This window comes from Sturnira hondurensis, unplaced genomic scaffold (genome assembly GCF_014824575.4).
Source record: "Sturnira hondurensis isolate 20B ecotype Veracruz unplaced genomic scaffold, ASM1482457v3 Scaffold0021143, whole genome shotgun sequence".
NCBI classification, from domain to species: Eukaryota; Metazoa; Chordata; class Mammalia; order Chiroptera; family Phyllostomidae; genus Sturnira; species Sturnira hondurensis.
The window spans coordinates 23562812-23590699 of NW_028093774.1; the positions used below are offsets into that span (position 1 = coordinate 23562812).

Here is a 27888-nt window from a genome sequence, read left to right on the forward strand (position 1 = left end):
CCTGAAAATGAAAGCAAACTTTATGTGAGGGGTGATTAGAAACAGGACACCTCAAAAGTATTTGTCAAAATCATTGTCTCAAAAACAGGAAAAAAAGCTTAGTTTTCAATATTATAGCTGTAACCTAATGTTGCTTTTTGGTTTTTCTTTGTTTTTCTTAAATCCCCCACTTGTATTAGCTTAATGGAAATTTCTTAAAGTTCCTGATCTCTAATTTATGAAGAGCTTTGTTTTAAGCATTTATTTATTTAGCCTTCGGGCTTGTATTTTGAAAACCCGACATTAACTTATGGGTGGTTTGCTTGGCCCACGCTCTCTATCATTCTGCTTCCAAGTGGCCTTTTTGGCTGGTATTTAGTTTTTCATCATTAAAGTATTACATTCATATTTTTTATCTGAAAAAAACATAGAAAAGAAACCCGTAAGCCCCCCCCTACTCAATCACAACCACTATAAATGTTTGATATCTTCTCAGTTTCTCCAGCCCTTCCCCCCAACTACTTCTGTACCATATTCTAATTAGAGTTCAGAGCCTGATTTGGAAAGTTTTTGTGTCAACACATGCCATGTGCCTTGGCAGTTTGCTTAGTCTGAGAAACTTCGGGAGGCATTTTTTCCTTCTGACTTACCCATGTGTTTCCCTTAGATTCTTGGACACATACCCCTCTGTGCAACATGGACATGAGCCCACAGCTTCAAGTAACAGAAAATTCCATTTAAACGCACATCAGCAATAAGGAAAAGTGTTGCTTCATAGAACTGCAAGGCCATGAAACAGGGCAGGCTTCTGGGGCCGTTTAATTTAGTGGCTCTGGATCTATTTCTCTGTAATGCCCCGAGATGGCCTCCTCTAGGTATTAGCTTTGACCTTGGCCTTCTTTCTTCATGGGGGCAAAAATGGCTGCAGCAGTCACTGGTTTCACATGGAGATGACATTAGTTTGGGTGAAGTTCACCTAAGAGCAAGGAAACTTCTTTCCTGGGAACCTCTAGCATATTTTTGGTCACATGCCTATTCTCGAGTCAGCCTCTGCTCTCAGGTCAATGCCACACAGTGATTCTGGTCTGGGTTCCTGAAACAAAGATTGGTCAGGGGAATAGAATTAGCCTTAGACTGGGCAGTCCAGAGGCAGACTGACACACAGGGGCTAGGTGGGGAGGGGCAGATGCCTTAATAAAACAGGGTTATATTGAGAGACATAGAGGAGGAATAGAAATTGAATAACAACCATGCATGAGTTTAGAAACTTGGCCATTTGATTAAATTTATTTATTCATTTATACTTTTGACGTATTTTTATTACATTTTAAAATTTTTTGTTTATCTTATTTTTAGAGGGGGGGAGGGAAGAAGGGAGAAAGAGAGGGAAACTCGGATCAGTTGCCTCTCACATGCCCCCTACTGGGGACCTGGCCCACAACCTAGGCGTGTGCCTTGACTGGGTATCAAACTGGTGACCTTTTGGTTCATAGGCCAGCACTCAATCCGCTGAGCCACACCAGCTGGGGATATGTGTGTCATATTTTTAAAAGTTTGAATAGGTGATACCTTCATACAGTTCAATATTTTTTAAAGAACCAAAACATACATGTGAAACATTCTTTCCACTGCTGGCCCAGCCAAGCAAATTCTACACATATACAAACATACTCTCTTTTTGTACACCAAGTATAGCGTGCTATCACACTGTTACGCACCTTACTGTTTACTTGACAATATGTATCGCTGATTATTAGACCAGTACATAAAGAGTGTCATTGTTCTTCTTTGACACTGCATCGTTCATATTGTATGGATGTGCCACCGTTTATTTAATGGCTCTAGGTGAGCATGGAGGTGACTGGTACTGTTTTGCTCTAAAAACACTGCCATACGGGATAATATCATATATATTTTATAATGTCCATTTGGGGAATATCTAAAGCAGGGGTGTCAAACTCATTTTCACCGGGGGCCACATCAGCCTCACCATTGCCTTCAAGGCTGTGAAATAATTTTAGGACTGTATAAATGTAACTACTCCTTAACTGCTAAGGAGTTGAAATTATATTTAGCCCTTTGAAGGCAACCGTGAGACCGATGCGGCCCCCGGTGAACATGAGTTTGACACCCCTGATCTAAAGCGTACATTTCTCAGAGTGGACTTAGGCCAAACTGCTCCTACTGGCTGTTGCACCAGCCTGTGTTCCCACTGGCAGGGGACGGACGTGCCTGTTTCAGAACGCCCTCCTCAACAGCATGTTATGGGACTTTCGGGGCCTTGCTTATTTCATCATCAAAAATTAATGTCTCAGTGTAATTTTAATTTGGATTGTTTTCTGTTGTGAGTAGGGCTGAGCTGCTTTCATGTGCCTGGGAACCATTTGAGTCTCTTCTTCTAGGCCTTGCCTGACCGCATTCTTTGCCCACATTTCTATTGCTCTGCTGGTCTGTGCCTTTCTGGTTTGTAGGAGCTCGTATGTTAAGGGAAATTAGTCTGTGGTCTGTGATAGAGCTGCATGTATTTCCATCCAGTCTGGCATTTGTTTTTCAACTTTGCTGAGGGTCTTTTCCATGCATAAAATTTTAATATTATAAGATTGAATACGTTCATCTTTTCTTTTGTGGTTCTGGATTTAATGTCATAACTAGAATTGCCTTCCCCACCCTGAGGTGACTAATTCTCTTTTAGTTTCCTCTAAAAGAGAAAACAGTTGAATTTTATACATTCTAATATTACATCTACTTGGAATTTATCCTGGTCGGGTGTAAGAAATAAATTTCACTTTGATTTTTTTCGCATTTGATTGACTTTAATTTTGTGCTGTTTCATGACGATGCTCCTTCTTGTTTTGCAACACTCAAGGTGTTGCCAATATTCTCCATAAATGACTAAAGATTTAAGTCTTCATTGGCTTCAACTAGCCAATGAATAACTCACAAAGTTTCTGATCTTACCCCAGGCCATGATCTATTTTGGAGACTGGGGAGATGATGAAGCGAAAGACCTTGAAATCAGACAAAGAATAATGTTTGTTGCATGTCATCATCATTGCTGTTTGGAAATCTGCATATTCAGGACAGGTACTCACAATAAAAACCATTAAAAACAATAAATACAGCTTAAGTGATTTAAGTCACTTAAAACTGCCGTGTTTAATGTTCTCATTGTCCTATTAGGCTCTTTTTAGACATGGCATGATGAATATGCTGCAGCATTCTGGCTCCTGTGTGCACTGTAAGGGGCTGCTGCACCCCCAGAATCTTCAGAGGCAGCCCACCATGGGGTGTGAAGCCCCCTCCAAGGCTTCCCATGGAAAGGGGAGCTCAGCAGCAAAGAAAGAACAAAGACAGATCTTGGCTCCTTAAGGTGTGGATTTGGGCGGTTGGCCTGGCCAAATCCAGATACCCAGGGACACTCTACTCAACTCTCTTTCGCTGCAAGGAGAATGTCCTTTGTGCTGATTCTCTAGTAAGATAGAAACTAATGTCTACCCACAGCAAAAGGGTGTCATGGTCACTGCTGAGTAAAACTCCTTTGATGAGAACAAACAGACTTCTGCCGACACACTGTCAAATTGCATTATGGTTATTTGTTTACTTCTTCGTCTTTCCCAGGAGACTGGTTGTCCTCTGAGCGCAGAAGCTCTTTGTCTTCTCTGAACGGCGATAGTGCAGCACACTCACCCCGCTCCATGGGAGTGTGCCTATTGCGTGCTTTTCGTCTTACGTGGGCAGTCTCCTTATATATCCCACTCTTCAACACTCACCAGTTATTGAAGAGCTTCCAAGTGTCAGCCACTGAATTCAAAAGTGCTTCACATACATTACCTTCTACACTTCTCACAACAGCTCTGTGAGGTACATACTCTAGTTTCCCTCATTGTAATAGTGAGAAAACTAAGGAACAGAGACGTTAAGTAACTTGCCCAAAGCCACACAGATAATAGATGATGGAGTCAAGATTCAAATCCTAGATGGTCTAACTCCAGTGCCCACTGCTCTTAACAGCTACATCACATTCTCGTTGCTCCCCAGCCTGTTGGGAAGAAAGAAATTTCAATGTAAAACAAGAGCTTAGAATTTTGACTTCCAGAACAATGTCCTGATATATCCCAGGGGACATGGGATTGTTGTTGTTTGGTGATCACTGTTGTTTGTCTAAGATAGAAACTTTGATGTTCCTGTTTGAGGCATTCCTCTCTCACCCTACCCAGGCCGGGGGAAGAAGAGAGTAAAATGAAGAAGGCCAAATTGTTTTATATAAGGAAGAACTAGGAATATGCGGGTTTTCAGCAGGCCATTCAGGCGACAGCCTAAGGGACAGCAGGGGTGAGATGTGAAGGGGTGAGGAACTCTGGCAATTGGGTGGGACAGTTAAACCCAAAGCAAGATCATGGCCAGTGAGAAATTTCTTCTAGTGAGTAGGACAAGGAATTCACAAATCACCCTGAATAACAGTGCAATAGTTGCAATAATTTGCAACCCCCCATAAGCATGAGCGTATGTAAGAGGTGTTTGGCCAGGATCTGCAGCGAGGGAGAAAGAAGAATGATACCTACCCTGGAGCCGAGTGGTCCTGGGCGGAGGGTAGCAGATGCCTGAGCTGAAAGCAACAGTTTGGAACTGGCAGTAGCAGTGAAGAAGCAAATAGTGTCAACAGCCCACCACTAAAACAAAAGCCACCTGGAAACCTACAGGAAATGCCAGGAGTCACTTTCCACTGAGGATTGGGGACTTGAGCAAAACTGATTACCAACGCTGAAGGCCAGAGGGATGGCTGGGGAATAGTAAACATTTTCTCCTCTTCTATGATTGAATCAGCTGCATTAGATATACATTGCTACAAATATGCTTATCATTTTGGTGTCAGTGTAGACCAGAGTCCCTTAACCTCAACCCTGTTGACATTTAGGGGTGAACAATTCTTCGTTGTGGGGGGCTGACTTGTGTCTTGTAAGATGCTAAGCAGCATCTGTAGCCCTGGCTGGAGTGGCTCAGTGGATTGAGCACTGGTCTGCAAACCACAAGGTCACCGGTTCAATTCCCAGTCAGAACACATACCTGGGTTGTGAGCTAGGTCCCCAGTTGGGGGCATGTGAGACGCAATCTATTGATGTGTCTCTCACACACTGATGTTCCCCTCTCTCTCTCCCTTCCCTCCCCTCTCTCTAAAAAAAAAAATACAATCATTTTTTAAAGCAGCATCTCCAGATGCTAATAGCAGTGGCATACCAATCCCCGCACAATAAAAAAAATGTCTCCAGACATTGCCAAGCGTTCCCTGGGGGGACAAAAATCACAACAGCACTACTTTGTGTAAAAATAGCTCCCCAGTGTATTTCAAGTATTTCTACTAAGTCCCACTAAGTCTACAAAGTTTACTAAGCACTTTAAGAATGTTTACATTATATTTGCATAATAATAGGGTTATAGTTTTCTACAGCCTGTATTACAGACATAGTAATAATACTACTATTAATAGAAAGAGCATTGTAGTTCTAACATTGTGTACAAATAGGAATAGAGTTGGTTATACGAGTTTTTCCCTATAAGCAAAAGTCCATTAGATTAGTAGGTTAGGGTTCAGTACCCAGCTTGGACACGGAGCAGTGTCTCAAAGGAAGTGAACTGTGCCCTACACGTCAGATCTGTTGGGAAGGCTGATGATGTGCCACAGTGATTCACCACTTTTTTCTCTTGGAGAAACTCAAGACAGATGACATTCACATGGGCAAAGCACTGTTGTAGCAGAATCCAGAATCATACTTTGGTGAGATGCAGTTCTTTGCAGGGATGCAAAGCAAGTACAATAATTTATAACCATGTCAACCCTTATTGTCTCCCCCAGGCATGGTCTTTTTTTGCTATCGCATAGATGAATCTGACATGTGTGATTTCCCAACGATCTGGCTGCCATTCAACCCATTCTCTTTGCTCTAAAAGCACATTTGAATACAAGAAAACGAGAGGGAGCGTCTCCCCTGATTTGTGTTTCTAAAATACATCACTATCAGACCTAACGTTTTTGTTAATGACATTATTCTGTGACATATCTCACAACCCATCACCATGCAGTGATTTAGAGCATCTGGTTTATTGTGAAGGATACAAAATTGGGACTCAGACTGGGTTCATTTCTAGATTGCAATGGATGGACTATTGTTTAAGAAAGTCAGCCTATTTCTTCATCTGTAGGTACTAAAATAACAATGAAATCACCCCTTTTTCTCAGGCTTGTTGAGAGGATTAAACAAGATTTAAAACAATCTTCTAGAAATTGCTAAGCTGGTGTCAATCATTGTCATTCCCTCCTACCACCATCAGCACCTTGCATGGATCACTACGTCCATAAGACAGCCCTGCAGTGTGTCTGGCTTTTTCCTTCTCCAAGCCCACAGAAAAACCTCCTCGGGAGTGTGGTACCTATGTTATTTTCTTAAGGTGGAAAAATAATTCCTCTAATTGGGGTGAGCTGATATGCTTTTCTAACCCAAATGTCAGGTCTGCTTAAGCAACTGCTAAAGGAAAAGGATTAGCTCAGCTCCTATTTCTTGCTGCTACTGCAGAGTGCAGGAGCAGCTGAGAGCCAAGATTCTCTGACACCATTTCCCTTCTCAGCATTATAGGCCAATATCCTGGGACCTGACACTAACCATTAGGAATTTCTTAAGCAGCAGTAGGCTGAGAAGGCAACTGCCAATGCTAAGGAAGCATGTTAAAACTGTTTTTTTTTTACAGTAAAAGTCACGAAGACAGATGAGTATGCTGAGTTGACTCATACCCCTCAATTTAGAGTAAGCATCCTGCTGGTGACACTCATCTTGATGATGCTAAACAGGTGACCTATTCTGTCAGTAGTGGGATCCAGAAAGGCTGGAACACAATGTGTACCATTATGTCATCTATGGGGGGAAAAGGTTGACTAAGACTCCAGATCCCAGGGGTTTAAATTAATAGGAAATTGTGATTCAATCGTAGTCATTAAACAAGTGGAAAGGAAACAAGGAGTTGGAGTGATATGGGTGGGGAGCATAGGCAGGAAGCACAAAGGAAAATGCCCAGTGGGCTTGCAATTGGCACTTGTGCAAGTCAAGACTAAATTAGCAAGGATGCTGAAACAGGCTCAGCCACAGGTACAGAGGCTGGGAGCTACCTCCACAGTCTTTCTCAGTGTGTTCTCTTATCAAGCAAACTCCACTTCCTGTCTTTATTCCCTACCTCCTCAGTGCTCACGAGCCATTCTACTAGTGGCTTCTCTTGCAGGAATGAGAAGCTCAACTATTCCTGCTTGAGGAGGAACAGGATGAGGGAGATATCTCAGGCTGTCTCATCCTCTTCTCTCCACCTCCATGAACATTTCCCACTCCTAATGCCCCCAATCTGCTCTTCTTTGCTTAAAAAAAATTCAAGCCATCCTCCAAAGCTCATCTCTTCCATGAAACCTTCCTTGACTTCTTGCATATGAATTTCTTCTTAACCCCCACGACTTATACCTAGCACAGTTCATGAACTCGGAGACCTATATTTTTCTCTGTCTCATGTGTGTTGACCTTTGCTTCCTAAATAGGTTATGAGAACCTTAAGGACAGGAACCTCATCTTAAACCTCTTGAAATCACACACCTGATGCTATGATTTGGAAGTTAGCCCAGTTGAGGCCCTACAGTACCTCTACATATGGGAGAATTGAAGGAGCCCTAAGTTGGTTCCCTCAGTAGAATAGAACCAAATCAGCCTTGCCGTTGGGACTACACAAATGTTCCTCCTGGTTCTAACAGCAGCCTGCATCTGGGTCCCTTTTTGGTGACCCTTGCTATCTCCAGTTTGTTCTGGATTGGGTGCTATGCTTTCCCTCCTGTCAATCCTCCCTAAGACCCCCACCCCACCCCTGAACCATACTGTCAAGCCACAGTCCCTGGTACCCACTACCTGGAGCAGCTCATTGGGAGTTCAGACTGCTCAGACCTCTCTACCCACTGGCAGTGCACATCTCAGCCTCCCTGGCACTGCCCAGCCAGTCCACTTCTCAGTCGGACTCTTTCTGCCAAGACGATGGAATGCCTGCCTTGCTCCAGGGTTTCTGGATGGTCTCTGAGTCTCTTCCAGTCTGTCATCAACAGAGCCATCATTTTGAGGTTACATATGTATGTTTATATTTACCTCCATGTTGGAGACAAAAAGACACACATACCCACCCTCACAAATTCTTTCACCAGTTGAGATTTCCACTACCTCTTCCTCAAGAGGGAGAGTATGAATTTATCATCATTTCTAAGCCTTCCATTGTCTAACTTGGAATTTTCTTTAAATCAAAGGGGTGCTTAGAGCTCACTGACTCTCAGCCTCTCATTTGACTCCTAGCCTCTATTTTACACAACCCTATGTTTATGCTTCTATTTAGAAGCAAGAGGCATAGGATTTTTGTTAATGATCACTTTAACGAGGAATTCTCTTTCTCCATTAGTAAGTTGCCGTGGAGCTAGAAGATGTTATAGATCTCCACTTAGTAATCAGTTACCATCAAAATGCATCTATACATTGCTAGGACGAGATCATTCCCTTCTGTGCCTCAGAAAGGAAACACGGACACCACGGAAGCACATACCACTCACATTCCCAATGTGACCGCTTTCTGTCTGGAATAATCAAAATGCCTCTGGGCTGGAATGACAGCACTGTTTTATTGACGCTGAAAGAGGAGAGCGATAAAGCAAGTCTCAGCAGGCCTAGCAGAAATGCACTGCTTTCGTGATTCATATTTCAAAAATGATGCCATGAGATCCACAGAGCAAAGCAGAGTTTGTCCTGGGTTGGCAAAAGTGTAGTTAAGAGCAGTCACTTCAGCTGTGCCTTTCAAGCTTTGGAGGAAGAAACGCGACAACCAATTTTGCCTTCTTGTCCTGAAGTTGCAATGGGCACTTGGATTTTCCCACAGCCATGCTCTCACTGTGCTCTATGCTGTGAGCAGGCTAAGGAAATTGTGGTATTTCTTATGTGGTGATCTTACTGTCGCTTTGAGAGTGCTATGGAGACTTGCAGTGCAAACAGTATTGCCAGGATTATGTCCTGCTGAGCCCCACCTCTTAATGGCAGGCCGTCTTTGGGCAACACTCTCCAAACCCAGACGCTCCAGGGTTTGCACATTGCTTCTCTCCCCGGTTTGCTTTGACAGGGTGATCTCCCCACTCTAGAAAACCCCTGGGAATTCCCGCCCCTGCAGGTTTCTAGTAACTTGTTTCCCACTTCTTACTTTGACTTGTCTTCTCTGTAGACCCAAGTAAGAAAAACCACGCTGGGTTAACACTTTATGAGCCATGTAACTATAGGCCAGTGTCATTGGGAAGAAAATAGGATGGAACTCAGAAAAGAAGGGAGTTAAGTTCTGGGACTTGAGACAGATCTTTGACTTCAAGGTATTACAAACTCTATTTCTTAAAAATGCAGGCACTAATATTTATTAGCTCATGTCACCTAGAGAGCATTTCGAATTCCTTGAGTAGAAGCTGCTGCCTTCATGTAGGCACTGCTGTGCCTGGAGACTTACTCCCGGACACTGGTTATGAGCCAGTTAAAAAACCCCAAATGACCTATGTATCAGTTACTATTTTATGCTTTTAGTTTGCACAACAAACAGGAAAAGGGGCTTCCCTCAATTTGCTGTAATCTTCCCCAGGACAGTTCAGTTTTATTTTGAAACCATTGTCGGTAAATTTTAATACTGAAGGAGAGGCTTATAACAAATGAATAGAAATGAAAGCAGAAATGAGGCAGTTTATATAGTCTCAATTTCTTTTTTTTTTGGTCACATCTACCATTGTTTTTTAAACTATTTTACATTTTTAAGTATATTTTATTGAATATGCTATTATAGTTTTCCTAATTTTCCCCCTTTGCCCCGCTCGGCCCGGTAACCCCCTTCTCTCCAGCAATCCTCTGCTTAAATCATGTCCATGGGTTGTGCATATATGTTCTCTGGCTTCTTAATTTCCTATACTATTCTTAACATCCCCATATCTATTTTGTACCTACCCAATTATGCTTCTAAATCCCCATACCCCGTCCCCCATTCTCCCCCTTCTTCCTCCCAGTTGATAACTCTCCAAATGATCTCCATATCCATGATTCTATTCCTGTTCCAGTTGTTTGCTTAGTTTGTCTTTGTTTTTTGGGTTTTAGATCCAGTTGTTGATAGTTCTGAGTGTGTTGTCGTTCCAATGTTCATAGCTTTGACTCTTTTTCCTAAGTAAGTCCCTTTAACATTTCATATAATAAGGGCTTGGTGGTGATGAACTCCTTTAGCTTACCTTGTCTGGGAAGCACTTTATCTGCCCTTCCACTCTAAATGGGAGCTTTGCTAGATAGAGTAATCTTGGATGTAGGTCCTTGCTTTTCATCACTTTATGTAATTCTTACCTGCAAGGTCTCTTTGGAGAAACCAGCTGAGAGTCTTATGGGAATTCCTTTGGCTGTAACTCTGCGCTTTTCCCTTGATGCTTTTAAGATTCTCTCTCTCTCTTTAAACTTTGGCATTTTAATTATGATGATTCTTGGTGTGTTCCTCTTCAGGTCCAACTTGTTTGGGACTCTTTGTGCTTCCTGGACTTGCATGTCTAATTCCTTTGCCATATTGGGGAAGTTTTCTTTCATTATTTTTTCAAGTAAGTTTTCAGTTTCCTGCTCTTCCTCCTCTCCTTCTGGCATGCCTACGATTCAGATGCTGGCACTTTTGCAGGTGTCCCAGAGTCTTCTTAAGCTCTCCTAGTTTTTCTGAATTCTTATTTTTTTATTTTGTTCTGGCTGAATGTTTATTTCTTTCTTATGTTCCAAACAGTTGATTTGAGTCCTGGCTTCCTTCCCTTCAGTGTTGGTTTCCTGTGCATTTTTCTTTATTTCACTTAGTGTAGCCTTCATTTCTTCTCTTATGCTTTTGCTGTATTCAGTGAGCTCTCTGAGCGTTATGATCACCAGTGTTTTGAACTCTGTCTGCAAATTTGGTTGTCTCCACAATGCTTAGTTTTTGTTTTTTTTTCTGGGAGTCTGTTCTGTTCTTTCATTTGGGCCATATTTTTTTGTCTCCTCAATTTGGCAGCCTCCCTGTGTGTGTAATAGGTAGAGCCGCTTTGACTCCCTATCTTATAGTGCACCTGTTCATTTGGAGCCTTAGGTACTCCCCAGGGTGGGCAGCCTGCTTCACTACTTTATGGCTCTGTGTGTGGGGGAGGGGCCAATGAGGGGAGGATAGCACTGCTGGCTGACTTCTGGGGACTTGCCTTGCACTTGCCCCATTTCCAATCATTTCACCCTCTTCCCATATGCAACTGGTGCCCTTCCAGCTGCTGTCCTGGTTATGGTTCCCAGAGTGGGTGGGTTTGCATATGTTCCAGGGACTCCTGAGAAACTGGCAGTTTCTTCTGCCATACCACTCCCCACTGTTTTTTACAGCCAGAAGTTATGAGGCTTTGTTTTTCCCAGTGCTGGAACCCTGGGCTGTGCAGTCTAGCCTGGGTCTCAGATTGCTTTCTCATAAGGTGTCCTCTGGTTTTTATTTACCACGTGTGACTGTGGGACTGCCTGTTCCACTGGCGACTGCCTCCACTGGCTCGCTGCTGCCACACTGCATCCTACTGCCCTGGCTCCCTAGCTCCGCCCCTCCGACCCATCTGGATGAGTATAGCTTCTTTAAATCCTTGGTTGTTGGACTTCCATACAGTTTAATTTTCTGCCAGTTCTGGGTGGTTTTAATTTTGAAATTAGCTATAATCCTTCTTATGGTTGTACGAGAAGGCAAAGCATGTCTACTTATCCTTCCATCTTGACTGGAACTCAATCTCAATTTCTATGACTCTAAAAACACCGATCAATCAACAATTCAGCTCACCCAAGAGAATGGAAACACTTTATTATAGGCAGACTTCTCAGAAGGCCCCCAAGATTTCTGGCTGCTGGTATACTCAAAGCCTTTTCCTTTTTCTCAAACACTAACCTACATCAGGCTGTGAAGAAATTTTGCAGATATAATTTAGGTCCCAAATCAGGTAGAGGGATTGTCTCGGTGGTCATGACCTAATCACATGGCCCTTTAAATCTGAATCTGGAGGTCAGAAAGAGAAGGAGCCCAAAAGATTTGACATATAAGGAGTCAACAAAAGGGACATTCTCCGTTGCTGGCTTTGAAAGTGGAAAGGCCCAGTGGCAAGAATTGCATCTCTAGGAACTGAGAGTGGGCCCAGTTCACAGGCAGCCAGGAAACAGGGACATTAGTCCCACTAGCTAAAGAAACTGAATTCTGTGTCAACCTGAATTCAGGTTGGACAAGAGCTCTGGGCTCTTGGACAAGAGCCCTGAGCTGCAGATGAGAGCTCAGCCCAGCAGATACCTTGACTCAGACTTCTGAGAACCTGAGCACAGAGTCATGCTGTTCCCAGGGGCCTGAGCCACAAAAGCTGTGAGATCATAAACAGGCATTGTTTTCAGGTGCTAACTTTGTAGTAACTTGTTACTCAAGACAGAAAATGAATATATACTACATAAGTGGTTTAAAAGCTTCTTATCCAAGACGAAAATCCAACCTCCTCGGAAGAGAAAACTACCAACTATTGTAAACCAAATCTATCAGGCAGCCTCCTTCCTGCTGAAAATACGGGCCAATGGAGACCAAGAGCCAGGGAGCTGGTAGAAATGCAGCATCTCGGCCTTCATCCAGATCTTCTCAATCAAAATCTTCACTCTAACAAATCTGCTGGTGACTCATATGCACATGAAAGTGTGAGAAGCACTGGTTAGCATTCTAATTCCCATCTGGAGGTCTGGAATCAGTCAAATCTGGATTCCCAACCTGGTTCAACAGTGTTCCTAGCCGTGTGGTCTTGGACAACTTGCTTAACCTCTCTGAGCCTCTATTAATCTATAAAATGGAGCAAACAAATAGTACCAACCTCATAGGGTTGTGGTGAAGCTTAAATGGGACAGGATATAAAATGCTTTAGCCCAGTGTCTAGCATGCAGTAAGGGCTTAATAAGTGTTGGTTGTTATTGGATGGGGCATCTAGAGCTGGGTGATTCAAATGTAAAGCAGGCAAACCACATCAGTTGGAAACATGCAGGATCACTGCAGTCAATGTCCTTGTCTGATGAAATATATTGTCACAGACTCCTCAGAAGCTATGGAAGGTCATGACCTTGATTTTCTAACCCAGTGAGTACCCCCTGATACCAGACTGGGTTGGTCGCACCCTCCCATCATGAGCACCATCTCTCATAACCACCTGTGTCTCCCCTTCCCTCCCCCGGGATCCACACTGCCCCGCAGACCCCATCTCCCCTGCCAGCATTAACCTATTAACCTCCACCTCACTTAGCTAATTAGATCTGGCCAGAAACCATGGAGACAGTGTCAGAAACTCCAAGCAGGTGGTGTCCCTGGTGTTAGATGACAGCTCACCCCCCAGAAAAGACAAATGGATATGCCAGGGGCAGAGCATAGGCAGCGTGGCTGGTTTTACAGAAATCTAAGGTTCTTTCTATTTTTGTTGGAGGGAATAATGGCAATGATGACAATAGTGATAGTGGCCCCAGGAATAAGAACAAATGAGCATAGTGACAATTACAAATGGCCAAACGTGAGAGAAGTCATCTGTGATCAGTTCTGGGGAGGCCCAGCTCCCCCTCCTGGTTTCTCTGTTCTTGGTAAATGCTTCTCTCCCATGCTTTATCTTCTCAGCTGAGCCGAAGAAATTTCTGTGGTCCGATATAAATAATGAGTATGATGTTAATAAAGAGAGCTCTCATTTGCTGAGTGCTCTGAGAATGCCAAGTACTTTTCATGAATTATTTATGCACCTGATAACAAACCTTTTATGGGAGACATTGTTATGTTTCTTCTTAGACAAGGAAAAGGAGGCTCAGAGAGGTTTAGTGGCTTGCCCAAGTTTACACAGCAGATAAATAGTCATCCTTGGATTCAAACCTGGGTCTGTTCAACTCTAAGGCCTGTGCTCTCTTTGCTTTGTCTCTGCCACATAGCTGTGGTCCTGACTCCTGGCCTAGACTCTAGCCTCTGATGCTACTTTCCACTCAGCCCCTGAATTGCTTCTCTCCTGTCCTTCCCAGGAGTGCACCACCTCTGTGTCCTGTCTTCTCTGCTCAGGTGCTCACCTGTCTGGCCCCTGCAAACATATAGCACTCACCTACTTCTCATTGGTTCGCATGGTTCCTTCCAGGGTTTTCCTTACCTCAGTGCTCATAGGTGTGTTGGCTGGGCCTGAGCAGCGAGACACCTGACACTAGGCTTGACACTCCCAGGCTCTGGGTTCCTGTCCCTCCCTCCAGACCCACCTCACACGTAGAGTCTCTTATATCCTTCAGCCTCGTCCATGACTACAGGGGAGTGTTTCCCGGATGTTCCAGGTGTTAGAGTAATTAAACAAGAGGTGGCCCTACTGACTTGCTAGCCCCTGGAAGCACACCAAAACCTGAGCCACAGACAGTGCGCTCCAATCCAGGACAGTGAAACTTAAGAACGACTCATCACAAGTAGCCAACTAGGCTATTCGTTGGCTTTCCCAAATAAAGCAACTGCTTAAGCTATAGCCAATCAAGTAATTTCCTAGCAGGTAGTAGATGCTCAGTAAGTATTTTTAAAATGACTAATTAAAATTGTCAATAATGCAAGTATTGGCTTGGGGGGCTGGGTGGAAAAGGTGAAGGCAGTAAGAAGTACAAATTGGCAGTTACAAAATAGTCACCAGGACGTAAAATACAGCATAGGGAATAGAGTCAAGAATATTGTAATAACTATGCATGGTGCTGGACGGGTACCTGAAATATGGGGGGATCGCTCTGTAAAGTATATGATTGTCTAACCACCATGCTGTATGTATACCTGAAATTAATACAAAAATAGTGACTGTCAACTGTAATTTAAAACTAAACTAAAATAAATAATGTCAGTATTGACAGAAGGGATTCTTTGGAGGTAATATGGCGATGCAGGTGTCTTCACAGCCATGAGGCCACGCAAGCCGTTTCCAGATTAACGTCAGACTCAAGCTGGGGGTTGTTAGGGGTCCCTCTTCCTACGTGCTTAGGGTCTGGCAACTTGAAATGACACGCAATTATCGTGTGGCGGTGGCAGTGCACTGTGCTTGGAGTGCGGGTTCTGAAGTCAACACGAAGAGCAGAAGTCACATGAAAAGACAGATAATCCCCCTAGGACGCTCTTAAATCGCTCGTATGGTGCAGGTGACATGGTTTCATGAGTTCTGCGCCATCCCCCGTAAGTTCAGCACAGCCAGTTTCTCCCCGGAGTTGGAGCAGATGGCCGTGATGGAGCACCAGATGCAGGAGTTGGCTTGAATTGCAGGGCCATATTGTCGGGGGGAAAGTTACACATGTATGTGTATATCCATCCGCATCATTTCCTTTTGTTGAACATGTAGTTGACTTCAAGCACCTTAAATATGTACGTATGTAACTCCATTGTGCTCTCTGATCCTGAGTGTTGAGTGCTCTTTTCTGTTTATCATGGAGACAGGAGCAAAGGAGGTAAAAAAAATTCCCCTCCGGAGGCACTGCAGTAGTTGGCATGACCAACTAGGAGAATGTCAACTGTAATGATTTTCCAAATTAAAAAAACAAAAGCGTGTATCTAAATTGTCTGCAGGCTCTAAATCTCTACAAAAAAATAATAAAGAGCATGTGTGGAGTGCCCACTGTGTACTGGATACTAAGTTCTTTCTGTATATCGTCTCATTGAACTGCCTCATAGCAACCCTTTGAAGAAGGTTTGTAATTCCTGGGACCCTGCTGTGATTCTTCACAAGGGCCAGGCGTGCCCTCAGGCTCCACCCACTGTCTGGGGCAGCAAGCTTGGCTGTAACCAGCGCTGGAGACACCCCGAGCCCAGGGCAAGATACAAATATTTCTGTCCTTTTCTCTTGGGCTGCGTGTCTTTCAGTGCACACCAAGACAGCCTTGCAGCAGTGTTTGGAGCCCTTTGGAACGTGTTCTCTGCTTGGCGTCCTACTTTCCACGCTGAATCAATTCTTTGCTTCAAGCCGCTGCCGGGGACAGGATACGGCACCATCACTGCAGACCAGCACCATTGGAACATTCCTTCTTGTTCATGGTTCACACCTCTTCGTGCATTTTCCCTTGGCTTCTTTAGGTGTCACAGTCTCTTCCACATCTCCCCCAAATGTATTTAATATCGATCGTAAGCCTGATCTATGTTGCCAAGCTATCTAAACCTTTTAGCATTTTTCCTTCCTTTCTTTTCTATCCCCTCTTCCTTAGGAGCCCAGCTTTGCCCTACCAACAGACATCATGTTCGATATGGGGACAAAGAACCCTCCATGGTCACAGTGGTGAAGATGGGGAAGAAGCAAGGGGGAGGAGGCAGAGGTGTGGTGATTCTGCATCTCACATTTATAGATGACGATTGTGGTTCTTGGGACCTTAAGTAGCTTTTCCCATGTTACCCAACTAGTAGGGAGCAGTGCTGGGTGTTGAACCTTGGTGAGTACAGCTCCCAAACCCCTACTGTTTCCATTATACCCCACTGCTTACCATAAGCAAGAAAATCCCATTAAATTCAGGTTTGGGGCCATGATAGGCAGGCTTTGTGTGAACGGGTAGAATCCTGTGTGACTCACTAAATGGGGCTGCTGGTGTGGCTCTTTACAGAACCCCGCCCATGCTGTTCTGGGATAGCTGTAGGGCTCAATTGCCCGCCACCAAGGAGCTTGACTCCCAGCGCAAGAGTCTGGTGAAAAAGGAAAGGGGTTGTTTACTTAAAGGCTGTACAGATTTAGAATAGTGGTGGATTTCTGCTGTTAAGTCCCACTCCCTCCGAAACACCCCAAAACACATAGTCCCACTTCCCTTTGCCAAACCAGAGAAGTTTCAGAATATGCCAGTGAGAGGTACCATCCTTCAGAAAAGCAGAAGTCTGCAGGTCAGCATTCCCAGTCACAGTTCGGCTCCAAGCATCTCTCACGAACCCAGGTGGCTAGGCAGGTCCCCACACAGCTGCATCAGGTGTGCCACTGTCTTCTCCAGGCCACTTCCCAGTGGGCTTCCTCTTTCTTACTCCAGACCTCATGGCATGCTCTTACTCCAAACTGCGTGGCACCCCTTACACACCAGACCTCATGGCTGACAGGACCCTGTCCTACACCCTTTCAGACTGCGTGGCTGCTTCCTCTCTCTCAGCCCACGTGGCTTCATCCTTCTCTCTCAGCCCACCCTTATTTTAAGTGCTCAGCCCAGGATTTCCTATGTCACCTCGTATCTGGCCCCTCGTGTGATGTGTCACTTTTGCCAATTCCCGCATACCTTTTACCATCTTTCAGCTACCATCTTTAGTCAGGACCAGAGTTTCCCATGATGCATAGACATCCGGGGTTGGCATCCACCTGCCCTGGCTGTGTCACAGGACACTATGTGCTTGTAAATTCACACACACCTTCCACCCTGGGTTCTAGAAAGGCACAGCTATTAATTAGCCATTGTTATGCAAAGTATCTTAAATGCCGTATCATCCACTCCCCCCTCCGCCCAACCTTTGTTTGGGGGATTTTCTCCCACTTTCAAAGGACCCCCACTCTGCACCCTGTTATATGACCTTGGAAAGAGGGACCAAAGTAAGTGAAGGACTTTCTTGAGATGATCCGCAAGCATTAATGGCCAAGTTTCCTCTGTGCAAAGGACCATGCTAGAAGTTTCAAAGGAGATACAAGGCATCCTATAAGACTGAACCTAAGAGACAGTCTAGCTGAAGAGAAAAATTATACCGTGTACTAGTCAGGGCATCTCCTGGAAGCAGAGAGCACACTCAAACTGTACAATTAAAGAGGTGAGCAATAAAGGTGTGGGTGGGGTTCAGGGAACTGCAAAGCAAAATGCAGCACCTTGGGGTGAGCAACAGCAGGATTCTCTTACCCAGCCCCCAAGCGTGCAGGGGCGAGGGGAAGCAGCAGAGTGCAGCTGCTTAAAGAGGAAGGGACACTCCCCTCTCCTAGGAGCTGTGACCTTCAATAGTGAGAAGCAGCCAAGGTGTGGTCACCCATCAGGGTGGGGACCACAGCAACAAGTATATCCACCTCACTCTGGCTTCTCTTCAGTCTCCTCTTGGTGATGCTGCCCAGTAGCTAACCCCACGAGAAGCTAGAGGCCACTGATTTCATCCATAATGATCATTGGTCCAGGCACAGCAAGGAGTGAAAAGGGGGAGACAATGAATGGAAAAGGCAAATGAAAGATAATTCTATACATCAGCATGCCATTTAAGTGTACTGTAGAGGTTGCTAATTGTAAGTGTGTGACTGTGAATTATTTTGTGAAGTAATATCTTCTTTAAGCACTTTCAGTCCACAGTATCAGTTTTATACATCCTGTTGTCTACTTGTTAGGTTAGCTTCAAGTAAAAACAGCCTGAAGCCAGATTGAAATAGACTGGCTTCCTGGCCCACCCAAAATGAAAAGGCAAGGTGGGCCTCAGCCTTCTGAAGAGCGCATTCCAAATGCTTGTCATAAGCAATGTTTTTGCTCAATTTTTTCTCAGTGTAGAATTTTACTTCACTGACTCAGATTTTTCTTCATAACTTTCTGTATCTTCCTTTTTTTTCCATTTTTACTTTCTCCTTTCCTCTAGTAGAAAGGGGCTTCTTGGGGCCTTGGCCAGGTGCTCAGTTGGTTAGCACATTGTCCCAATACACCAAGGTTGCAGGTTTGATCCCTGGTCAGGGTACATACAAGAATCAAACAGTGTGGTAATTTCTAGGGGGAGAGGGGTATAAGGGGACTAAATGATAATGGGGAAAAAATACAATAAAGATTACATTTTTAAAAGAATCAACCAATAAGTGCATAAATAAGTGAAACAACAAACTGATGTTTCTCTCTCTCTCCCCCACCCCCTTCCTCACTCTCTAAAAAAACACTTTAAAAAAGTGGGGCTGCCTGGCTCACACTTCCATCAACAGATGCTTGGAAATAATGCACCGTGGCAGCTTTTCAAGGACTTTTCTCTTCCTCCCTCCAGAGAGAAAAACAAAAGGGTAAGGATGGCTTCAGGGGTTGGATCCTAATGCAGTTTTACTGGCATTTGCAGCTGTTTCTGGATTGCAGAAGTCACTGGAGGGAAACAATGTGCTCGGGGCCTGAAGGAAATGGTTTGGCTCCAATCTGTCCTAAGTCATCTGGGGAGGAATTTTCTCATTGTTGCGGGGATTCTGCACCTCTTCACAGGGAGTATGTGTGAGGAGAAGCATGGGAAAGTCACGTATGAAAGGAGCAAAGAAGGCAAAGGTCAACAGTAACTGACCTTTCTCTGGGCACACACCATTCTGTGGGCTCTGGCCTAGAGGTGTGGCTTGTGAATGGTTCACCATTTACTGCCAAGAGCCTGAGGACTGGGTAAGTCAATGAGATTTCTATGTTCACCCAGAAGACAAAGTGAAGACTGGATTTATAAAAGCAGGTGGTTTCAGTTGATAAATGAATGAGTGAAAACAGTCCAGGGGACGATTTTCAAATGATATTTATGTAGGAGACTCATGTTGGCTTCTCTCCAAGGGTGAAAAATCTTGATTTATGTGCTTGAGTATTGCTGGCACTATAGACACACAAATAAATCCATCTATGCCTTTTCACTTACGTGTATGTATTATTGGTGCTACTTGAAGAAGCTTTGGAAACTCTGTTTTCCTCCCTCATTACTATGCCTGCCATAGATTCTGTGATCTCTATGGAAGGGGCCCGTAGAACAGTCTGCAATTACATGGAGATCAGGCGAGGTGGGCAGCTGTAGTCACCTACCCAATATTCATTCCAGCTTCTCCTGGTAGATATTTCAGTTTACTTTTAGGTACACATACATTTCCCCTTCTTTTTTACAAAGTTAGTGCTAGCGATTGAATTGTGTCCCCCTAAAAAGATACTAAAATGTTAGCCCCCAGTAGCTATGGATGTGACATTATTTGAAAATAGAGTCTTTGCAGGTGATCAAATTAAGATGAGGTCATCAGGATGGGCGCTAATCCAATAAGACTGCATCCTTGTAAAAAGGGCAAATTCGGACACAGACACAGACATGCATAAAGGAAAGACAGTGTGAAGGTGTAGTGAGAAGACTGCCATCTACAAGCCAGGAATGCCTGAGGCTACCAGAAACTAGAAGAGAGACCAGGAAGAGTCTCCCTCACAGCCCCAACCCTGCCAAAACCTTGGTTTCCGATTTCCGGTCTCCAGAGCTGTGAGAAAAAAATTCTGTTGTTTTAGCCACCCAGTTTGTGGAGCATTGTTAAAGCAGGAAACTAACAGTTAGGTTGATGAAATCTTCTGATATCATCCTTTAATTTCTTCAGTGAAGAAACTGAGTCTTAAAAAGTAACATGGCTGTCCTGGCCAGGTAGCTCATTTGGTTCAAGCATTGTCCCCAGACAACAAGATTGCAGATTCGATTCCCGGTCAGGGCACATGCAAGAATCAACCGATGAATGCATCACGGTGGGACAACAAAATAGGTGTTTCTTTCTCTCTCTCAAGTCAATTTTTAAAAAGTAACATGGCTTAGACAGTTAAAAAGCCAGACAGAGCCAGGGTAGAGCTCTAAATTCCCAGATCATCCCTCCATCCACTGTTGCAGCTCACCTGATTTCCATAAATCACAGCAGGCTCAAGAGGATGGAGGTGATTTCCCTGTTGTCTAGTATATACGCTACTAGACTTTGAACAGTTCAAAGAAGACTTTGGCGTGGTTGATTGAGTCATTTGCCATAGGATTGAACTCAGTCTTCAGATTCCTCCCTCCCCTTTCCAGGAGGTCAGGCTGATAGCACAAGGTTCAAAGCCATGTCCCGCTAATTGCACAGTTGGTCTTTCTGGTTCAAACAGCCCCTTCTTAGCACAAACTCAGGTGTACTGCTAAGGCCTACTGTGAGTAACAAAAACATTAGCACTCAAGAAATCCCAAGGAGTTAAAGTCTCCCACCCAGGAATCAGGGACAAAGTCCAGTCAAATGCTTTATCATATATCACTACCTATCATATTTGATATGAGATCAACACATTTAAAATAGTATGGTACATACTAGGCACTCAACAAATGATGATTACTAGTTATTAGTATGAGATTGTTTATATTATAAACTATTGAGAAAAGGTCATTGTATAGCACCTGTGTAATACCACATGTAAAAAGACAATGAAGCATTTAATAATGAGATTACTCCATTATTTTATAGAGTCTCTGTTTACTAAAGTTGTTGGATCCACATGGGATTGGTACCAGGCTCTCTTTGTATTTTGCAAAGGACCTGCTAGCAGATCTTTTAGTTGTGAAAGAGAGGGTATTAAATGGGAAAAGGCCAATTTTGTTCACGATTATGTTGACACTAAAATACATTTTAATTAAAAAATGTTTAATTCATAGGATTCAAACAGGCTTAAAATATATATATATGTTCTTTCTTACCAATGGCCTTTTGCACCGTTGAGGGTGCTTGCAAAAACTGTTGCCTCATTTGCTTGAAAAATTTCCTACCTAAGCATACCATCATTTCAATAAATTTAAAATCTCCCAGACTGGATTTTTAATTCAGGAAGCCTATGATCAGGTTGTTAGAATTGTGAGTGTTAGCTACATCACTAGTGATAGTTAATGATGTGGAAACTATATTCTCCTATATAAGACTATACACCGAGATGATGTCATTCTACTTGAGTGGTTCCAGTGCAGAAGAATAGTGATTACAAGGAAGTTCTCCAAAATGCTATGGGTGATTGTGTTAGGATGGTGGGATTGAGGATCATGTATTACCTTTTCCTGGAACCTGAGAAAAGTCCCAGTTCAAAAAGGAGTTGGGATAGGAGGTAAGGGATGAGCACAGACCACAGACTAGGACACTTGGGCAGAGCCAAAGGAACACAGATTGGGTGGGTGGACCCATGGACAGGAGCCAAGCAGGAAGATTCCTCTAAAAGGTAAATAAATAAGAGCTCCCTAAGGGTTTTGTGTATAGTTATGACATTCGCCAGACAAAAAGAAAGAGGGAGGGAGGGAGGGAAGGTGGAAGACAATGGGAGAATGTCAATGAGCTGCTTGTCAGGACACAGAGAGGACACGTTTAGATCAAGAACTGGTCTGCTTAATGCAGAAGTTATTTTCATTTCACTTCATGGGTGTGCTAGACAAGCCAACTCTGACATTTGCTATTTTCCTAATCTTTACTATCTGCATTTCCATTGCCTTTCAGTCTCCAATAGAAAATTAGCTCCAGTTACATTTTGTTAAATGAACTAGCTTCAGAGAACTCTATTAAGCCAGCTTCATAAATCAGCTTCTCTGTGTCTTAATCATTTATTCTGCTCTCTCCTGAATTCTCTCCCACTTATCTCTTTCCGGCATGGAGTTATCTACAGCTGAACACAGTGTCCTTGGGCACAGCACCCACTGTTACTAAATGTCCTTGCTACTATCTTCCCTCGGTCCTTTCTCTTAATTTCTCCTTTCCAAAGTCTTCGTTTTAGCGGAAGGTGTTTCAGATGCCATTTTGTTCTCAACTCTGCCTCCAGACTAGACCCTGGACCGAACGTTACCGAGGTACTTCCTGTGCAGGTCTCTGTCTTTGTCTATACTCTTGGCAAACCTGTTTTTCTTTTTTAAAGATTTTATTTATTTTTAGAGAGAGGAGAAGGGAGGGAGAAAGAGAGGGAAAGAAACATTGATTGGTCATCTCTTGCACGCCCCCAACTGGGGAGGTGGCCAGAAACGCAGGCATGTGCCCTGATTGAGAATCACACTGGTGACCTTTCAGTTCACAGGCCAATGCTAGTCCACAGAGCCATACCAGCCAGGGTTCTTGGCAAACATCTTCAGGCAAGAGCGACATATGGTGCACTTCTGAAACAAGAAAGCCCCATAAAACATGTCATGAAATTGAGGCTCTCAGAAAATCTGGGGGCTGAAATGAGGTGTTAATGGTGATAAAACTGTTAAGGGGGACTGGAGGCCAAACTTAGACAAAATTGTGAAGCTGGCAAAATCTACCTTCAGACCTACCACTCTCCTTTCAGCCCTCGTCACCCTTTTCCAAGTTTTCAACATCCACACACTCTTCCTGCATGTCAGGTCTCCCTTCACAGGTCTGCCCAATCTGGACAACTAGCAAGATTTTGGATCTAATTTTTTATGCTTACGCTCATTTGAATTTACATTGTTATCTCACAGTCAATTACAAAAAGGGCAAAAGACTTGAATAGATCATTCACTGAAGAAGATAGAAGGATGGCAAATAAGTGTATGAAAAAACGACCAACAGCATTGGCCATGTGGGAGGTGCAAGCTAAACTCACAATGAGATGCTATGGCACATTTACCAGAATAGTGAATTAAATTGCTATTTAAATTATTTAAAATAAAAAAGATTGTGCCAAGTATTGGTGAGACTGTAAAGCAATTGGAAGTCCTATGCACTGCTGGAGGGGATGAAAAATGTTACAGCCACTTTGGAAAACAGTGTTGACAGTTTCTTGAAAAGGTAATGTACATGGAGACAACTGTACTTGAACAACAATTTTTTTAAAAAGGTAATGTACAGATCCTTCTGTAGTTCATAAGTGTGATAATTGGGTGTTCACACTCTTGTGTGAGATGTGTCTCCCTCAAACCTTGTAACAACATCAGCACATTACCCATTTGATGTTAAAAAGAAATAAAGGCAATGTACATGTGTACCCGTATCACAGAACCTGGCCATTCCACTTGTAGATATTTACTGAAGAGAAACAAAAGCTTTTGTCCACACAAAGACTTGTATACAAAGGTTCCTAGGAGCTTCATTTGCAATAGCCCCAAAGTATAAATAACCTGTATTGGTCACTCAGGTTGCCATACAAAATATCATATACTACATGTCTGAAACAACAGAAGTTCATTTTCTCACAATTTTTGGAGAGGTCCAAGATCAAGTTTCTAGCAGTGTTCAGCTTCTGGTAAGGGTTCTTTTCCTGGCTTGCAGATGGCTGCTGTGTCGTTTCCTCTGTGCTGGGCATGGGGTTGGGGGGCTGAGAGAGGGCACTTGAGTGAGTGCAAGAGTTCTCTGGTGTTTCTTTTTTAAGGACACTGCTTCTATCTGACTAGGGACCCACCGTATGATTTCATTTCATCTTTTTAAAAGGATTTTATTTATTTATTTTTAGAAAGAGAGGAAAGAAGGGAAAAAGGGAAAGAGAGAAACATTGATGTGAGAGAAAGACATCTATTGGTTGCCTCTCATTTGTGCCCCAGTCCAGGGACCTGGCCTACAGCCCAGGCATGTGCCCTGACCAGGAGTCGAACAAGTGACCTTTCACTTTGTGGGATAATGCCCAACCAACCAAGCCACGCTGGTCAGGGCTACTTTATCTTAATTACCTCCTAAAGACTCATTCCCAAATACAGTCACACTGGGGGTAAGGGCTTCAACACATGAATTTCCATGGGGAAAACATTAGTACACAGCATGACCCCAATGTCCATCAATAGGAAAATAGATAATTCTGGTATATTGGTACAGCAGTATGCTACTCAGCAGTTAAAAGGAATAAACTATTGCTGTATTCAACACTGGGGTAAAACTCAATCTAGAGAGTGAAAGAAACCAGACAAAAAAAGAATGCATACTTGATAATCCCATTTATATAAAATCTTAGAAATGTAAAGTCATCGGTAGCAACAAGAAAGCAGATTAGCAATGGCCTGGCGATGGAGGAATGGGAGAAGGTCAGAAGGGAGGGATTATGAAGTGGCACAAGAAAACTTACGGGGCTGGTGTACCTGTTTGTCGTCTTGTTTGTACTGATGCTTCCATGGGTAATAGCTGCATCATCGTATCATCGACTATAAATTTGCGCAGCTTGTTGTGTCCGTTATGCCTCAGTGAAGCTGTAAAATAATTTGCATTCAAATAGCTCTCCCCTGGACAGGTCGAATTCAAATTTTTAGCGATGTTGACTTCTCCTAGTTATCTTGTGCTGAGCCATTTCTGGCTCTTTCCTCACTTGCTGGCCTCGTTGGAGCCAATTTTTGTTGTTCTGCCAAATATCCAGAGGTCGGCCTATGAAGACAAACAACAATCAAGGCTAGAAAAGTATTTAATTTGTTTTATTTTTATTTATTTATTCTATTTGAAACATTTTATTTATTTATTGTTAGAGGGGAAGGGATTGCGAAAGAGAGGAGGGGAAACATCAATGTGTGGTTACCTCTCGCGCGCCCCCTACTGGGGACCTGGCCTCAACCCAGGCATGTGCCCCAACTGGGAACCCTTTGGTTCGAAGGCCAGCGCTCAATCCACTGAGCCACACCAGCCAGGACAAAAAGTATTTTCCTTTAAAATACATTTTGAAATCTGAAGAAAATTTCTAAATTCATCTATGTGGTTTTACTTATTACTCTATAGTAACTGTCTTTGGAGAAATGATGTCAGCCTGGAGATGCCAACCTATCACCTGAGAAATCATTGCCCATGAATGTATGTCTGACCTGTGCACCTGCACACGGATGCCCAGGCAGCAATCACCTAATGAATGCATCTACACAATGGTTAATAGTCTGCAACTGCGATTATAGTTTCAGCATGTATTTGGGAAAATATCCCAGGAGTCTGGGTATCATTCAGGGGCTAGGCTAAGTCTCCAAGCTTCCACGCTCCAGTGTAGATGTTTCTTGCCACTACCCGCCCCGCCCCCCACCCCCCGGCAGCAGGGGCTGGTAGATGCTGGCCAATTCCTGGCTGCGACAATAACAGCCCTTGCGTGTGGACTGGTAAAAAAAGAGCCACCTCTCACTGTGAGAAGCGCAGTCACAATATTTTGCATCTCCTGCTTTCAGGAGGTGGAGTCTGTTTCCCCACTTCTTGAGTTCGAGCTGGCCTTGCCACTTGCTCTGACCAGTGGGATGTGGCAAAAGCGACACTGTGCAAGTTCCAGAACCAAGGCCTAAGAGCACCCGCATCTCCCTGGTGGCGCTCTTGGCACCCTCCTGCAGCCAGAGAAGCCTGTGCTAGACCTCAGCTGTGGAGAAGCTGACAGCAAGCATCAAGGCCCCAGTCCTGCAAGCGAGGCCAGTAGTATCAGCCTGCTCCAGTCCACCCACAGAAGATCGCAGGCTCACGAGGGACCCCAGTGAGATCTGGAGGATAGTCCCAACTGCAGAATCACGCACCAACAGAAGGGTATTGTTGTTCAGTGGCTACGTTTGGGGGTGGCTTGTTACGCAGTGATAGGTATCTGCGATGCTCACAGAACTGCCAGCCGAACGTGAAACGTAAGGCCAGTGAGCTCCTCAGAACCAGTGTCCAGGGTTTTCACTGCCTTGTGGCATAACAATAGGCAAGTCATTCATCATCTCCACCTCGATTATTTTGCTCGTCAAACGAGACAGCATCCTGTATTTCAGAGAGTGTGTTGAAAAAAGTTATTCTTGGACGATTTTTCTATATGCAGTTGTGGGGGAGTAAAAGCTTTAGCTACATATTTAGAAAGTGGATTTATTTGGATAGTTTTGGCTAATAAGATTTCTCTCTTGAGACTGTCCTGAAATAGACTTAATGTCAGGCTGTTCTGGTTTTACTAGCAAATAGTTTTCAAATTGATTACTGCCTCTTCCTTCTTGTCTACCCCCGCCCCCCTTCTTCTATCCCCTCCCCATGCCCTTTCTGTCATCTTTGGGGCAGGAGCCCTGGGATGGATGTTGCAGCCTTGTATACCTATTATCTGTTTCATTTAGGAAAGCCTGTATCTTATTTCTACATCTCTCTCTCTTTTTTAAAGATTTTATATATTTATTTATCTTTAGAGGGGAAGGAGAAAGGGAGAGGAACATCAATGTATGGTTGCCTTTCATGCGTCCTCTGCTGGGGCCTGTGACCCAGGCATGTGCCCTGACTTGGAATCGAACCGGTGACCCTTTGCTTCACAAGCCCGTGCTCAATCCACTGAGCTACACCAGCCGGGGCTTATTTCTACCTCTCTTGCTCCTGGCACAGGGACCTACATGTAAAAGGTGCTCATTATATGTTAAGTGATGATACAATTAAACTCCCAATGCTTGGATAGAAGGACTTAAGGAAGGTAAAAATTAATTAAAAATTCCATTGAAGAGAATAGCTGACCTCTAAAAGAGGCGCCTGACAAATCCTGGGTTGGGTGCAGCAAAGGATGTTGGGGAAGATTCTGTTCTGCAAGACTTGTCTGAATTGGCTCTTTGGTTATGCAAAAATAAAGCCAATGGTGGTCCATTGTCCTGAAGGAAGGAAGCTAATAAGGTGAGTTTCATGGCTAAGGCTTGGTCTAAGCCCAGGTATGTAGTTGACTGTTGGGGAGATGTTGAAGAAATACCAAAGCCATAGGTGGCTTTGGGGGCCAAGAACTATACTTTGAATGAAAGGGATCTAATACTCAGGCTACTTCCATCTCAGGGTTAACCTTATTCTACACCTCTGATGCCTGAAATGGTCCCAACGGAGGTCAGCAGGCCGGAAGGGGTGCCGAGGTTCCCCAAGGGGAGGCTTAACTTGAGAGCAAGGGAAGCCTGCCATGGCAATTTGGACTCCACACCAGCCCTGCAATTGTGCTACCGGAGAGACTGGTATGTGCCTACTTGTCTAAAGCTGGGAACCCTTCCTGACCTAGTCACTGAGCGCTTTGACTGAGCTTTGGAAGCAACTGTGTGAATGTGAGAAACACACAGATGAAACTTTAAGAGCCGGGGCCATTAGAGGTGTGGTAAGACCACTATCACACCCAGGAGGCATGAAAGAGTGGAAAGAACTCTAATCCGGTATTAAGAAGGCCGGAGTTTTGGTCCTAGGGCTGTTATTGCTGATTGAGCATTATTAAGGAGTTACGGGGTGTTAGTGTGCCA

The 27888-nt window shown here is 43.9% G+C and overlaps 1 non-coding gene across 1 annotated transcript; it reads left to right on the forward strand.

The window, feature by feature from the left end:
• The first annotated feature begins 23581 nt into the window (after positions 1–23581).
• Positions 23582–23685, forward strand: LOC118977011 (small nucleolar RNA U13). Its single transcript, XR_005064420.1, has one exon. It is a non-coding gene; the product is annotated as a small nucleolar RNA U13 (small nucleolar RNA).
• Positions 23686–27888: the final 4203 nt, after the last annotated feature.